We start from the raw sequence: 17,853 nt of genomic DNA on the forward strand, positions 1-17,853 counted from the left end.
TGGTTAAAGGCATCTGCTTGTGTATTTCTTTTATAGCAGCACTAGATGACTAAGACATGAGGAAACTTTCTAAAGTATATAAATAGCATCAGTGAAAACCTACAACATTCTACACTGTTTTACTATTCAACACTTTTCATCTTAGATCACAAGAAATAATGAATTTCTCCCACTTGTATTAACACTTTGGGTATTCACTTCAAGTCAGATATCTCTTGGGCTAGCCTCAGTCTAGGACTCTGGATTTCAGTTTTATAGCCTAAGCACTGCTCTGTAAGAGGGCTTCCACATTGTACTTGATTACCTCAATCCAGTTATCAAAAGCCTTGAATTAATCCATCAGCATAATCCTTCAATTTGGACCTTATCAGTGCTTTGGTTCCATCAGCCCCAAGGAATCAGCATTCCCAGCAAAATTATTGAGTCTTTTTTGAAGATTAGTTATGAGAGAGATTTCTCAGGCTTCAAATGATAAATGTAACGTTACAATTATTCACTCATCTAATCATTCATTTTCTTACTCATTCACACACTCAATCACTATCTTGGGTTTTACTATGTTTTCTATTGCTGTATTAGATCTTTAGGACTCAAAAATGAATATCTCCAGAAGAAAATACAAGTGGATTTCCAGAAAATATGTAATAGACTGAAGCTAAACTTAAGGAAGAACTATTGGTTCCTACTCCTACAGGTCTCAATCACTTCCCAGGAACACTGATTACTGCGTCTCACAGTTTTCTGTGCTGCTATAGCAGAAATACCACAAGTGGATAGCTTTACAAACAGAAATTTATTATCTCCCAGTTCAGGAGGCTGAAAGTCTGTATTCAGGGCACCAGCTCCAGAGGAAGCCTTTTTCTCTCTGTCGCCGTTAGGGGAAGGTTCTTGTCTTCAATCTTCCCCTGGTCTAGGAGCTCCTTAGTGCAGAGACCCCAGGTCCAAAGGACATGCTCCACTTCTGACTCTTTTTGCTAGATGGAAATTAGGTCCCTCTCCTCTCTGCTCGATTCTCTCTTTTATATCTCAAAAGAGACTTACTCAAGATACAACCTAATCCTGCAGATAGAGTCCTGCCTCATTAACATAACTGCCTCTAATCTGATGTCATGAATATCATAGAGGTTACATTAACATATAGGATAATGGCATCAGATCACAAAATAGTGGACAAGCACACAATACTGGAAATCATGGCCTATCCAAGTTAACACACATTTTTGGGGTCCACAATTCAATCCATTACACTGCCTCTGTAATGTTACTGTTTTTTTTTTTAAGTCCCTATAGAGTGCAGACTAAGGTGTGCCTGGCCCAAACCATGGTGTTTTCGATCGCCTCATATGCATGTGAAAGCTGGGCAATAAATAAGAAAGACTGAGGAAAAACTGATGCCTTCGACTTACGGTGTTGGTGAAAAATATGAAATATACACTAGACTGACAGAACAATGAACGAATCTCCCTTGGAAAAAGTACAGCCAGAATGCTCCTTAGAAACAAAGATGGGGAGACTTCTTCTCACACACTTAGGACATGTTATCAGGAGGAATTAGTCCCTGGAGAATGACATCATGCTTGGTAAAGTAGAGGGTCAGTGAAAAAGAGGAAGACCCTCAATGAGATGGACTGATACAGGGGCTGAAACAATGAGTTCAAGCACAACAACAATCATGAAGATTGTGTAGTACTGGGCAATGTTTTGATCTGTTGTACATAAGGCCACTGTCTTAGTCATTTAGTAGTGCTCTAACAGAAATACCACAAGTGGATGGCTTTAACAAAGAGAAATTTATTTTCTCAGTCTGCTAGGCTACAAGTCCAAACTCAGGGCATCAGCTCCAGGGGAAGTTTTTCTCTCTCTGTCGGCTCTAGAGGAAGATCCTCATCATCATCAATCTTCCCTTCGACTAGGAGCTTCTCTGCACAGGAACCTAGGGTCCAAAGGATGAGCTCTGCTCCCAGCACTGCTTTCTGGGTGGTATGAAGTCCCCATGTGTTTCTGCTCGCTTCTCTATTTTATATCTCTAAAGAGATTGGCTTATGACACTATCCAATCTTTTATACCTCATCAGTATAACTGCCAGCAATCCATCTTATTACATCATAGTGATGGAGTTTACAACACATAAGGAAATCACATCAGATTACAAAATGGTACACAATCATACAATACTGGGAATCATAACTCAGCAAAGTCAACAGATATTTTTGTGGGAAACAATTCAATCCATGACAGTCACTATGAGATGGAACCTAGTTGATGGCACCTAACAACAACAACAGAGTGCCAGCTCCATGAGGACAAGACTTTTATCTATTTTGTTCTTTTCTCTCTTTTTTAGAGCCTAAACCAATGATGGGAAAAGAATGAGAATTTAGCAACTAGTTTAGATCAATAAATCTAAGTGTTTCTTAATGAGTGGAGCAGCTGGTGGGTTAAAATCACTGACATTTTGGTTAGCAGCCAAGTGCTTAACCACTGCACCACAAAGACTCCTTACAACGAACTTAATGGATTAAAATAATTCAAATTTATTTCTTTAGAGTTCTGGAAATTGGAAGTCAAAAACAGTTTGACAAGGCTGCATTCATTGGAAGGCAGTAGGAGAGAATTCGTTTACTTGCCACTTCTAGTTCCTAAAGGCTTCCTGTATTCCTTGGCTCATGGCTCCATCTTCCATCTCCATAGCTAGCAGCATAGCACCTTTCAGTCTTGCTTTTATCTGCTTCCTTCATCACATTGTCGTTTCTGACTCTGACCTTTCTGCCTCCCTATTATAAGCATTCTTGTGATTACATTGGACCACTTAGATATCCATGATAATCTACTCATATCAAAATCCTTAAATTAATGATGTCTTCAAAGTCCCTTTTGCCAAGTAAGGTAGTAACAGCTTCTTGAGATTAGAACATCGACATCTTTGGGGAGCTATTATACAGCCTACCACACAAGATATCGCTACTTTAAGTCAATTTATTTCAAACTCTCAAGGGGAGCAGATATTTGTATAGAATATTTTCTCTTTAATTAAACGCTCTCATTTATTATCTATATATTCATTACTGCATGGCTTCTCTCTTATAAAGGTAAAGCTGTTCTTCCTTCTAAATACTTGAAAACACAGTTGGATAGAGCAGTTTAAAAGTGCAGATGTGTTAAACCCTCACAGAGGAACAGAGACTGTGACGCACAAGTTCACAGTGGAGGCGACTGGACTAGAAATGTTCTTTTGTTATGCTAGTTTTTAAATTACCCCCTAGAGAACTTAATATGGCGCCTAAAATCCAAATTGTCTATTATCTCTGACCTATGGAGAGTTCATGGGATTATGTCAATTGCAAACACTCATGTATGCATCATGCTTTTGTTTTTACAGTAGATGCTTATTTAGCATATTCCATGGCTAACCATACTCTGAGCGGAGGTGCAGAAAAACAAATGGTCTCTCTCCTGAGGTGAGTTTTACTATATAAAGAAAAGCAAATACTGGACACGAGTCAATTGGACCTGGGCCAGGAATATATTTATTGGTTAGTCCTCATGTGCCTCTACTTTGACAGGAGGTCTATATCTTTCTGGTATCTGGATGTCAATGCCAACTTGGATCCTGATTCCAAGAATCCTTGCAAGGATTGGGTATTCCCATTTCCCCAATGAGCAGATACTTGAGTAAATGGTCTGAAGTCCCCTTGGGGGTGCAGTGTGGAAACATATCATTTATCCTTGTTCTGGAGTTCCAGTTTCTTCCTTCCTGGGGAACTGACTTCTCCTTGAGGCAATGGGTTCAGGGTCTAAAACTGGCTCAGATCAAGGCTAAGGATTTTATTGGGGCTACCTCTCAGCCCTTCACACGTCTGTCAGTTTGTTGTACTGTGGAGGCTTGCATATGGCTGTGATGCTGGAAGCTATGCCACCGGTATTCAAACACCAGCAGGGTCACCCGTGGCAAACAGCTTTCAGCTGAGCTTCCAGACTAAGACAGACTAGGAAGAAGGACTTGGCCGTCTACTTCCGAACAAAAATAGCCAATTAAAACCTTATGAATAGCAGCAGAACATTGTCTGATACAGTGCTGAAAGATGAGCCCATTCAAAAGATGACTGGGGAAGAGCTGCCTCTTGAAAGTACAGTCCACTTCAATGAGGTCAATGGAGTCAAGCTTTTGGAACCTTCATTTGCTGATGTGGCACAACTCAAGATGAGAAGAAACAGCTACAAACATCCATTAATAATTGGAACATGGAATGTATGAAAGTACGAATCTAGGAAAATTGGAAATCATCAAAAATGAAATGAAACGCATAAATATCGATATCCAAGGCATTAGTGAGCTGAAATGGACTGGTATTGGCCATTTTGAATCTGACAATCATATAGTCTACTATGCTGGGAAAGACAACTTGAAGAGGAATGGCTTGAATTAATCAATAAAAAGAATATTTCAAGATCTATCCTGAAGTTTACACTGTCAGTGATAGGATAATATCCATATGACTACAAAGATGACTAGTTAATAAGATTGTTATTTACATTTATGCACCAACCACTAAAGCCAGAGATGAAGAAATTAAAGATTTGTACCAACTTCTGCAGACTGAAATTGATCATACATGCAATCTGGATGCATTAATAACTACTGATGACTGGAAGGCAAAAGTTGGAAAAGAAGAAGAATCAGTAGTGGGAAAATATAGCCTTGGTAAGAGAAACAGTGCCGGAAATCGTATGATAGAATTTTGCAAGATCAACAACTTCTTCCCTGCAAATACGTTTTTTCAACAACAGAAATAGCAACTATATATCCGGACCTCACCAGATGGAATACACAGGAATCAAATCGACTACATCTGAGGAAAAAGACGATGGAAAAACTCAATATCATCAGTCAGAACAAGGCCAGGGGCCGACTTCGGAACCGAACATCAATTGCTCATAAGCAAGTTCAAGTTGAAGCTGAAGAAAATTGGAACAAGTCCATGAGAGCTAAAGTACGACCTTGAGTATATCCCACCTGAATTTAGAGACCGTCTCAAGAATAGATTTGATGCATTGCACACTAATGACCGAAGACAAGATGAGTTGTGGGATGACATCAAGGACAACATACGTGAAGAAAGCAAGAGGTCATTAAAAAGATGGGAAATAAAAGACCAAAGTGGATATCAGAAAAAGCTGGAACTTGCTCTTGAACATCGAGCAGCAAAAGCAAACAGAAGAAATGAAGTAAAATAACTGAACAGAAGAGTTCAAAGGGCGGCTCGAAAAGACAAAGTAAAATATTATAGTGAAATGTGCAAAGACCCAGAGTTAGAAAACCAAAAGGGAAGAACATACTCAGAATTTCTCAAGCTGAAAGAACTGAAGAAAAAATTCAAGCCTTCAGTTGCAATATTATACTATGGGCAAAATACTGAACCACCCAGGAAGAAGATGGAAGAAATACACAGAGTCAGTGTAACAAAAAGAATTGGTTAACCTTCAGTCATTTCAGGAGGTAGCATATGATCAAGAATCAATGGTACCAAAGAAAGACGTTGAAGATCCACTGAAGACTGGTGAAAACCAAGATTCCAGGAACTGATAGAACACCACTTGAGATTTTGCAAGAAACAGATGCAGCACTGGAAGTTCTCACTCATCTATGCCAAGAAGAGATCCATATTTATGACTATTCCAGAGAAAGGTGATCCAGCCAAATGTGGAAATTATCGAAAAATATCATTAATGTCACATGGAAGTAAATTTATGTTGAAGATAATTCAAAAGTGGCTGTAGCAGTACAACAACAGGGAACTGCCAGAAATTCAAGCCAGATTCAGAAAAGGATGTGGAATGAGGGAACCATTGCTGATAGCTGATGAATCCTGGCTGAAAGAAGAGAATATCAGAAAGAGGTTTACCTGTGTTTTCTTGACTATGCAAAGGCATTTGACTGTGTGGATCATAACAAATTATGGATAACGTTTCAAAGAAAGGGAATTCCAGAACACTTAATTGTGCTCATGAGGAACCTGTATGTAGATCAAGAGGCAGTCACTGGAACAGAACAAGGGGATACTGCATGGTTTAAAGTCAGGAAATGTGTGCTGAGCAAATAATCCAAGAAATTGGACTATAAAAAGAAGAATGGGGCATCAGAATTGGAAGAAGACTCATCAACAACCTGCGATATGCAGATAATACAATCTTGCTTGCTGAAAGTGAAGAGGACTTGAAGCACTTACTGATGAACATCAAAGGCTACAGCCTTCAGTATGGATTACACCTCAACATAAAGAAAACAAAAATTCTCATGACCAGACCAATAAGCAATGTAAATGGAAAGAAGATTGAAGTTGTCAAAGATTTCATTTTACTTGGATCCACAATCAACACTCATGGAAGCAGCAGTCAAAAAATTAAACGACACATTGCATTGAGCAAATCTGCTGCAATAAACATCTTTAAATTGTAAAGAAGTGAAGGGTCACACTGAGGACTAAGATGTGCCTGATCCAAGCCATGGTGGTTTCAATTGCCTCATATGCATGTGAAAGCTGGACAGTGAATAAGAAAGACCGAAGAAGAACTGTTGCCTTTGAGTTGTGGTATTGAGAAGAATAATTGAATATACCACAGACTGCCAAAAGAACAAACAAATCTATCTTGGAAGAAGTACAGCCAGAATGCTCCTTAGAAGTGAGGATGATGAAACTTCATCTCACGTACTTTGGACATGTTATCAGGAGGGACCAGTCCCTGGAGAAGGACATCATGCTTGGTAAAGTGGAGGGTCAGTGAAAAAGAGGAACATCCTCAATAAGATGGATTAACACAGTGGCTGCAACAATGGGCTACAGTACAACAATGACCATGAGGATGGCATAGGACTGGGCAATATTTCATTCTGTTGTAAGTAGGGTCGCTATGAGTCAGAACCCACTCAAAGGCACCTAACAACAACCTTTCAGCCTCCTGATAAACCATCTTTGATTTCATTAATTGTCGACTCCCCATCCCTTTCACCTAACCAATGCCCTGTTCTACTCACCATCGTCAGAATTCCCCACTGGTCAGGCCTCCTTGGCTGTCACTCTAAATGTGCTGCTCCTTACTATAATTGTAGCTACTCGGTGTCTGTTGATTAAGTGTCACCACCTGACCTCCATTGTGTCAGGGTCTATCATCCCCAGCACTATCAGTGAGTCCAGTTCTGCATGACACATTTTCAATTCTCCCTGCCCTACAGAGGAGGGGCCACCACTGAACGTTTTAAATATAGTGGTATTTCTTTCACCAGTGCATGTTCTTATTGCTACTTCTGCTTCTAACACCTTAAGATTGTAATTCAGAAATAGAAAGTAGAGGCCACCCTAGCTGAGATTTCAAAGGGTAACAGGAAACATTAAGGCTTAGTTTTGAAGTGAATATAAGGAATTTAAAAAACAACACCAAAATGAAAACAAGGCTGGATACAAATTTTGTGCTTTCCAGCACTCTGATCTTATTCCTAGACCTCCTTAGTGGAGCTGATTGATGCCATTCTAGGAGCAAAGAGCAACATCGTCCTCTAAAGGTTAATTTCCATGCCTTTTATTATCATTATTAGTATTATACATTACATTTTTTCTTATTTGTTTCAGAATGATAATACAAGCTCATTTTACAAAATTCAAAAGATAGAATATATAACAAAAAGTATTCTTCCAACCCCTGCTCTCATCCAGTTCTCCCTAGAAGGAATCAATGTTACTAGTTTCTCAAGAATCTGTCCAGAGATACTCTATGTGTACAAATATATGGTTGCATATGCTCATTGCATTTTTCACAGTGATTACACTGTATACTTTCTTGCGCCTTATTTTTTCATTATAAATTTATCTTCAAGATTGCTCTATATTAGTAAAAATTGAGCTCTGCTCTCAATTTACTCAGTGGCTACATAGTACTTCACTATCTGTACTAAAATTTATATTACTAAATCTCATGTAAATAGGTCATTAAATATTTTCCAATCTTTTAGTTTCAAAAGCAATGCCTCAATGGGCATCGTGTTTGTGTGTATGATTTTGCACGTGTATATTTACTAAAAGTGAACATGCTAAACCAAAGTATACAAACATTTAAATGTAATAAATATTAGGACTTATTCTCAACAGACATTGTACAATTTGCACTTCCATATGAGGGTAACTCTTTCTCTACAATCTTTCAAACACAATTTGCTATAAAATTTATTAAACCTTGTCAACCTGAGAAGTGAAACATGTTTTATGATTATGTTTTAGTTTCATTTGCTAATAATTAAAAGTTGAATATCTTTTAATTATTTTATATGAACTATCTACTCATATATTGAGTAACTGATATAAATCGTAAATAAATTAGCTCTTTTTGTGATAATAATTGAAAATATCTTTTCAGAGTGTTGTTTTCTTTGACTTGACGTTTTGACATAAAGAATTTACTGCATTTTCATGTACTTTTATATGCATTTCATGTCTTCTGGGTTTTATGTCATACATAGAAAGAAATTCCACATTTCAAGATTATTTTCTAAATTATCTGGTATTTGCCAATCTTATGGTTTCAATCTTCATGTTTGAGTCTATGGACAGTCTGGAATTTACTTTGCTACAAGATATATGAGAGCTAATATCTGTTTTTTCTAGATGACTACCTTATTGTCTGAGACAATTTATCAAACAGTTCATCTTTTCCCAGTGATCTGAAATAAATTAAGATAAACAGTTCCTGCAAGTATTTGGTTCTGTCTCTAGACTATGATGATGCCCTATTGCTTGGTCTGTATTGTTAAGTCCCAGTGCTGCACTGCCCTAATTATTGCAGCTCTATAATAAGCTTTCATATGGAGCAGATACAATCCCTCCTCATTACTCTTCTTCTGTATTATCATGGCAATTTTTAAAAACATATTAGCATTTCAATTTAAACTTTTATGAAGGTAGCATGTGTAACTTCAGAAAAATATCTTTCCAATGCTTTACCTCAGAGCACATTAAATTAGGGAAAATTGACTTGAATATGTACGCTTTATATAATTCTTCTTGTGACTTACAGTAGCGTTCTTGATATGAAGCATTTTTTTACTGCTATTGCAAATTTGATCTTATTCTCCATTCCATCTTCTAAACTGGTGATAGCAAACTTTTTCTCTCAAGAGCCAGGAAATAAATATTTTAGGCTTTTTGGACCATACAATGTTCATTTTAACTACTCAAGCAACCATAAATAAATGAGCGTGGCTGTGTTCCCGTACACCTTTATTTATAAAATCAGGTAGCAGGCCTGATTTGGTACACAGGCCGGAATTGGCAAACACCAAAGTTAAAGCACTGTTTGTCTCTCCTTTAAATTAGCTAATAAAATCAACAATTATTCTATCTAACCTGTCCAAGGAACGATGTCCTCTAGTAGACACTCTATGTTTAAGACTTTGCTGAATAGAAATGAAAAACTAACATACCAAAAATAGGTCAGAGCATATAACCACATTCTATAATTCAGACACTACAAAGGTCCTGGCCAACTTAATCTTCAGCTTACGCTCCACAGCTAATTCTTTTTAAACAGTGAGCTGAAGTCTCTCACAACATTATAAATAAATTTACCAGATGCAGACAGGATTGAACTAATTTCATTGGCAAATTTGTCGAGGGCCCATGAAATTAAGAGAGTATCATCATTTTTAGTAGTATTAACAAGATTTTTCAAATGATTTATCTCTGCATTCATCTCTTCAGATTTCTTTCTAAATCCTTCCCTAAGCAGATCCTCTTGGACCTAAAATAAAAGATGAGAAAGGAGTAAATTTTTTAAAATCTGAAATTTGTAAAGAATCACCTTTTTGTATTTAAGAACTTTGTGAAACTGTCTATATTTTACTCCTAGTAGTGTTCTCTCTTACTAGATCACAAGAGGAGAATATTTGAAACAAGGAATATCTTCTGTCTTGGATCTGGACATTGAGAGAAAGCACAGTTTACAAAATTGCTAATACTCACCCTCCATTTGAGTTTTGCTAGGGTACTAAACCAGGCATGAGAACAAATGCTGAAATATGTTCCAACCAAAGCACACTAGTTTGGAGGAAGTCATTTTTCTGATCGCAGTAATTCTAAGTCTGACTTCAGATGGCATGGTTATCTGTACCTTAAAAATAATAGGAACTTGTAAGTTAATCTAGAAATCTCAATAAAATTTTCCAGGTGGAAAAAAGAGAATTCCCTTGTGCTAAGTGGTGACTTGGGCAGGCTATCCTCACTAGAGACGAATGCAGCAATGTTAGATCCTAACAGTTTCCTGTATTTCTAATTAGGACTCATCTGATAGTTTTAGGTCAGTGTGGCTCTAACTCAGGGTCTTTGGGTTCCTGATAATTGGCAGTGACCTTGGTAAAGTAAACTGCTGCTGCTTATTTTAGATACACTTGGTTGAAATATATGGCCTTGTGAAATTAATTTAGAATCACCCAAAATAGAAGTTCAAACCTATTATATTCTCCAAAGGCTTGATGGGCCAGAGTCATTCTGGACTCTCCAGAGTCTCAGTGTGGAACAGAACTCAAAGGCCTCTTGAAAAACTAGAAGGATTCAGGGCTTTTAGTGGATCATGCAGTAGATAGCAATGAAGCTTCCTTCCATTATATTGTTCTAACCTTGACCCACCCCTTCCTGGGGCACCAGGGCAATGACCTTCAGGCACTATCAAGGTCCCAGCCAGACTTACCTTCAACTTATGCTCCGTCATCCTTTCTATCTCTCTAATATAGTTCTTTCTTTCCTCCTCCAGTTTCTCTTTCAGTTGGCCCTTGTCTTCCTCTAAACTCCTCTCTTAAGCTCCCTGTTGCTGCTGCTGCTCCATCTGTTTCTGTCTTAGGAGTTCCAGTTCGGTCTCAGCTGCCTCCTTCTTGGCTTGCTCCACTGCCCATGAAGATTTTAGAAAGACAAGAAAATAATAGTTCAGGCCTGAGCTCTACCTGCCTGAGATCAGAGACCAAACAAAATTTGAAAAGGAGGTGGGAAACCCCTGAATTCACCCCGTATCGACTTGGACATCAAGAGCAGGTTTAAAAATGTGATGGGAAAAGCCCTGCTTGTCTGGCTGGAGTTACAACCACAATCCCCTTGTTATTTTCAGATTCAGCAGAATGTGTGTTCAACAGAAGGAGAAGAAGCTCATTGTTTCAGGAAGATCTTCCTCTCAGATTCATCAGAGGACATTGCCGGAACCACCTCACCCACTGTGGGCTCAGCCCTACCACGTACATGCTATGACTTTCTATTCATTTGTGAAGGCTTTGTCTGGCTGCAGAATAGAATTTTCTATTGGACCCTGAGACTGCAGGAAGCTACGGAGGACCTCGTTTGCCTGAGGGAACGAAGAAAGAGCAAAGAACTAATATTTCCACTAGAAGATTAGTGCTGCATAAACAAGTCTGTCCATGTCATTTTTGCTTCCTGCTAAAATCCTCCAGCATACCCCTACATAGTCCAAACTTCTTAGTGTGACCAGAGACCTTCCTAATTGTCATTCTTCTCTTCTTTCAATCCCTCTTCCAGTGCTACTTCCCACCACTGCCTTAGGTTCTAGCCAGTCAAAACTATGTACCATTGTACAAACACATACCCTTGGATGCTTTTACATATTTGTACATCTACCTAGGGTTCTCACCTTTATGTAACATCTCAACTTGGATAATATGTACAAATACTTCAAAGTTTACATTACCCTCCTTTTCCAGACGGTTTCCTAGACCATCTTTTCAAACAATGGGAAATGCTGTCTCTAATCTATGCCACTGCTCTCCCCTGACACTTGCTAGCTGTGTAACTTTAGGCAAATTATTTAGCCTTCCTGTGCCTCCTGGTTCCCATCTGTAAAATGTGGAGAATGTGAGTAGATGCTTCATAACCTTATTTAGAAGATTAAATTAAAACATCTAGGGAAAGTGCTTATCATTGCCTGTCATATCAGAAAAAATTGCTCAATATATTTTAGTTGTATTATTTCTATCATGTTTATTACCACTACTGGTGAAGTTCAGGACCACAGGTTCATAGTGCATAGCTCTGTTGCAATTGTTCATTTATTTGACTCTCACTTTTGAACCTCCCTGAGTGCAAAGACTCCAATTTTATTTGTAAGTCTTCAGACCTTGGCAAAATTTGTCTCCTGGTTTGGTGAAGGGAATGAGTAATTTCTGTTCTGTTTCTCCTGGGTTTTTGATTTCCATACTTTTTCTTTGGAAATGAACATTTCTACCCTCAAATGTTTATACACAAGAATAAATAAAGGGCATTGAAACTTAAAGTTTTTGTGGTATCTTCATGCTCTCTTCTTCCTTACACCTGGTGCTGTGTTATCAGATTTCAGGGACCCCCTTGATTCTGGTCTGTAGGCTTCCTTGTGCTCCCTTTGCTCCTCACCTTTACTCCTTTCCTAGGCACTTGAGAATAGTCCTGCTCAATCTTTTTGTTTGTTTCTACGTACAGCTTGTGCTCTCCATGGACAAAGAAAGTTCCGGCTAAAATACTTTCCATCAGGGACTTTGAAAGCTGATTCAGTCTATACCAACAGTATTTAACAGAGGGCTCTTCATTCTGCAGCAAGAAATTCTCCTTTTTATTCTTTATGATTTCCTACAAGGGAAATGCAGACGAAAGTCATCAGAAGAAAGGAACTGGGAAGATAAAATTGTAAAGAAACTAGGAGAATTCTCAATTGTTGCCATAAGTAAAAATCAACTCAGTGGCACCTAACAACAACAATGAGTGTATGCAGTGAATCAGGAATCAGGGGACTTGATCTACTCCCAACTCTGAAAACTCTCTTATCCTATATGGGCCTTAGTTTCCTCATCTGTGAAATGATAGGGTTGCATTACATCATCTCTATGATTCCTTGCACCTGTAGCAGCCACTGATTCTGTCTTCAGTGATACAATGAAACAACAAGAACATTATTATTTGAAGAATAGCCTGAAATGAGGTTATGATAAAAGAAACTTTGCTCCTAAGGAATGAGAGTGTGTTCAGAAAAGCAACAAGCTCAGGAATGACTTTTGGCTGCTTTGTGAAGGCTTTGAATCTATAGAATTATTCACATGAAGAGATACCTATACTGATTTTGTTCAGTGAGCATCTAGATTTGTGGATAAATTGCATAATGTTTAGGGAAAAAATGGGGAAATATAGCCCTCCATAAGGTTCTCTCTTATGAGAATCCAGACTACTTTATCCTTGAGTTAGAGATAAGCCATAGGGTCAATAAAAGCACCTGTAGGTTTCATTCCTTAATGGGAAGTGACACAAAAGGTAAATATTAAGTACCACGAGCATCTTCTGGAACTCTTGATTTTCATCCTTGAAGCAGTGCTCCATGAAGACTGCAATGGCTTCCTTCTCACAGGCCATGTGTACATCCAGAAGCTCCTGAAGTGTGTCTGTGGGGAGCCTCACACGCTGAGCCATCTGCTCGCTGTGGCGGTCGGCTGCCTTCTGCATGGCTGCCGAGTCTTCATGTTGGGCCAGAGTTGTCACTGCATTCTGTAAACAAGTCACTCACTGCTCCACTGTTGATGGCATCCACATAGGTCACCACCAGAGTCCCCAGCCCTGAACGAGGCAGGAAATTTAAGCATAAATATCAAGTTCCAAGATTCTGAGACTACCTTTCTAAAATCACACAAATACACACATACACCTACTTCTTTCTAATATCATCACCTTCATTTTCCTATTGACTCTTCCTTGTATGGTTCTCCAGGCCAGAGCATTAAAAAAAATTAAGTTATCTACCTTCATCTAGTCTACTCAAGAGTGTCAGGAAAAAATTAATTTCCCATTGAAAGATATTAAAAGGGAAATAAATTATACAAGTAGTCAGGTAGGTAGAATAAATCAGGTCATATTTATTCCTATTTCATAGGTTTCCAATGAATTTTCAGGAATTTATGGGCTAATATTTATTTCTGGGCTGCATTAAACTCCAAAAGTATCCTTTGCATTCTTCTTGCAAAGAATATTTTTCATATAGGACCTTCCCTGAGAAGACGGTATATTCTGTTCTTACAAGCTTTCAGCAATTTTATCATGAGTGGAGGATTGTTTGAGAAACATGAAGCCCCAGATATCTAATGACAATGTTTACAATTTGGGGGAAGTATTGGCAAACCCCCCAAAAAATATAAATACTAAAATATACATATTTCTTCAGGGAGTGCAAATATCTGTATATCCATACTTCTATCCTGAATCAAATAAAAATACTAAGAAACAAATTACATAATATATTCATCACATATTGTTGTTGTTAGTTGCTGTCAAGCTGATTCCAACTCTTAGAGACCCCATGAGTGCAGATTAGAACTGCTGTATAGTGTTTTCAATTCTTTGACCTTTCAGAAGCAGATCACCAGCCTTGTCTCCAGAGGCACCACTGGGTGGGTTCAAACTGCCAGTCTTTTGGTAAACAATTGAGTACTTAACCATTTGCATGCCCAAGGGACTCCCAACACATGTTAGAGCCCATAAAAATATGAAAAAAAGACTCACGATTCCCATTGACTATGATTCCCTCTCTGAGGGTCTTGGTCTTTGCGTTGGTGAAGATATAAGAACAGAAATTGTTTGCTTGTGGAAATTAGGATCCAGTTCCTCAATTATCACATCCTCAATATGGACTGGAGTTCTTTGTCACTTCATGGCCAGTCAAAAACAAAACACTTCCGTTTTGGAAAGAAATACCTGATGCACTCCCTGGGCAGATTGGATATTTGAGCTTTGGGATTCTTGCCTGAAGAATAGGAAAAAGAGTTTATAGCTGGCAAAGGCTTGGGGTATGGAAGTTGAAAATTTTCAGGACCAGGGACATTTGTATCTTTGCAGTCATCTGTGCTTCTGTACACTGAAACATGTTGTTAACAACAAAGTAGCTACGTAAAGTATTATGATGAAATGTGCAAAGAACTGCAATTATAAAAACAAAAGGACAGAACATATCATCATTTCTCAAGATGAAAAAACTAAAGAGAATATTAAAGTCTCGAGATTCAATACTGAAGGGTTCTACAGGCAAAAAAACTGAATGATGCAGGAAGCATCAAAAGTGGGTGAAAAGAATATACAAAGTCACTGTGCCAAAAAGAATTTTGTTGACATTCGACCATTTCATTTTTGTTGTTAGGTATCATTGATTCAGATTCCATTCATAGTGACCCTATGTACAACAGAAAGAAATATTGCCTAGTACTGCATTATCCTCACAATCGTTATGCTTGAGTCCATTGTTGCAGCCACTGTGTCAATCCATCTCTTTGAGAGTCTTACTCTTTCTGGCTGACCCTCTACTCTACCAAGTATGATGCCCTACTCCAGGGATTGATCCCTCCTGATAACATGTCCAAAGTATGTGAGATGAAGTTTCATCATCCTCACTTCTAAGGAGAATTCTGGCTGTACTTCTTCAAAGACACATTTGTTCATTCTTTCGGCAGTCCATGGTATATTCACTATTCTTTGCCAATGCAAAGTCATCAATACTTTTTTGGTTTTCCTTATTCATTGTCTGTTTTAGGAGGTATCATATGATCAAGAATCACTGGTAGTATAGGAGGCAGTTCAAGCTGCATTGAAGGCATTGGTTAAAAAAGACTCCAGGAATTGATGGAATACCAATTGAGATGCTCCAACAAATAGACACAATGCTGGAACCATTTACTTGTCTATGTAAAGAAATTCGAAAGACAGCTACCTGGCCAACTGACTAGAAGACATCTATATTTGTACCTATTCCAAAGAAAGATGATCAAATGGAATGTGGAAATTATCAAACAATATCATTAGTATCACATGTAGTAAAATACTGATGCAGATAATTCAAAAACAATTGCAGCCATACATTGACAAGAAACTGCCAAAAGTTCAAGCTTGATTTAGAACAGGATATGGAATAAGGAATATCACTGATGATGTCATACAAATCTAGGACAAAACCAGAGAATACCAGAAAGATATTTACTTGTGTTTTATCGACTACACAAAAACATTTGACTATGTGGATCATAACAAATTATGGATAACATTGCAAAGAATGAAAATTCCAGAACACTGAACTGTGCTCATGTGGAACATATATATAATTCCACAGGTTGTCATTTGAACAGATCAAGGGGATACTGCATGGTTAAAAATTAGGAGATGTGTGTCTCAGGACTGTATCCCTCACCATACTTATTCAATCTGTATATCAAACAAATAATCCAAGAGACTGGACAATATGAAGACAAACACAGCATCAGGATTGAAGGAAGTCTCATTAACAATGTGTAATATGAAGAAAACACAAGCTTGCTTGCTGAAAATAAAGACAACTTGAAGCACTTACTGATGAGGGTCAAAGACTTCAGCCTTCAGTATGGATTACACCTGAAAATAAAGAAAATGAAAATCCTCACACCTTAACAAATAAACCACATCATGATAAATTGCAAAGAAATTGAAGTTGTCAAGGATTTGACTACAAATAACCCAAATAAGAAATGAAATTGGGAACATTACAGCAAACCCAACTGAAATAAAAAGGATCATAACAGAGCTCTATGAAAAACTATACTGCACCAAATTTGAAAACCTAGAGGAAATGAACAAATTTCTGGAAACACACTATCTACTGAACTAACACAAAATGATGTTGAAACTCTGAGCAGACCTATAATAAGTGAAGCTATTGAAAAGTTAAAAAAAAAAAAAAGAAAACTCCCAACAAAAAAAAACCACTGGCCCAGACAGCTTCTACCAAACATTCTGGAAGAGTTTACACCAGTACTAATTGAACAATTTCAGAACACAGAAAAGGAAAAGATACTTTTGAATTCACTCTATGATGCCAGCATAACCTTGATACCAAAACCAACAAAGGCACCCTGCAAAAAAAATTACAGACCAATATCTCTCATGAATATAGATGTAAAAATTCTCAACAAAATTCTAGTCAATCGAATTAATCATCATATTAAAAAAAATACACCCCAACCAAGTGAGATTCATACCAGGTATGCAAAGATGGCTCAGCACTAGAAAATCAATCAGTGTAATCCACCACATAAATAAAACAAAAGAAAAGAATCACATGATCATCTCAATCAATGCAGAAAAGGCATTTGAAAAAGTCCAATACCCATTCCTGATAAAAACTCTCAATAAAATAGGTATAGAAGTGAAATTCCTCAACATAATAAAGGGCATCTATGCAAAACAACAGCCAACATCATTCTTAATGGAAAGAGTCTGAAAACATTACCCTTGAGAATAGGTACAAGACAAGGATGCCTTGTATCATCACTCTTATTTAACATTGTACTGGAAGTCCTAGATAGAGCAATAAGGCAAGAGAAAGAAATAAAGGGCATCCAAATTGGTAAAGAAGAAGTAAAACTTACCCTATTTGTGGATGATATGACACTATATATAGAAAACCCAAAAGAAAACTATGAGAACTAATAGAAAAAATCATCAGAGTAGCAGGATATAAAATAAACATTCAAAAATCAATAAAGAGATCAACGACAAGGAAATCCAGAAAACAATACAATTTATAATAGTCCCTGAAAAAAATAAAATGCTTAGGAATAATTCTAACTAGGGAAGTAAAAGACCTCTACAATGAAAACTACAAAACACTACTGCAAGATACCAAAAGAGATCTACATAAATGAAAAAACGTACCATGGAGAGGACTCTGGCAAGATGGCGGTCTAGGCAGAAGCACCACGCCGTCCCTCCACAACAAAGATCCGAAAAACTAAGCCAAACAGAGAATCAACAATCCTGAAACCCTAGAACATCAAAT

General features: G+C 37.7%; 1 pseudogene; it reads right to left on the minus strand.

Annotated features, from left to right (window-relative positions):
* Positions 1-9,558: 9,558 nt before the first annotated feature.
* The window catches only part of LOC101355443 (guanylate-binding protein 6-like), a 21,702-nt pseudogene continuing 13,407 nt past the window's right edge, over positions 9,559-17,853 (minus strand).

This window comes from Trichechus manatus, unplaced genomic scaffold, assembly GCF_000243295.1.
Source record: "Trichechus manatus latirostris isolate Lorelei unplaced genomic scaffold, TriManLat1.0 scaffold00058, whole genome shotgun sequence".
NCBI lineage: Eukaryota > Metazoa > Chordata > Mammalia > Sirenia > Trichechidae > Trichechus > Trichechus manatus.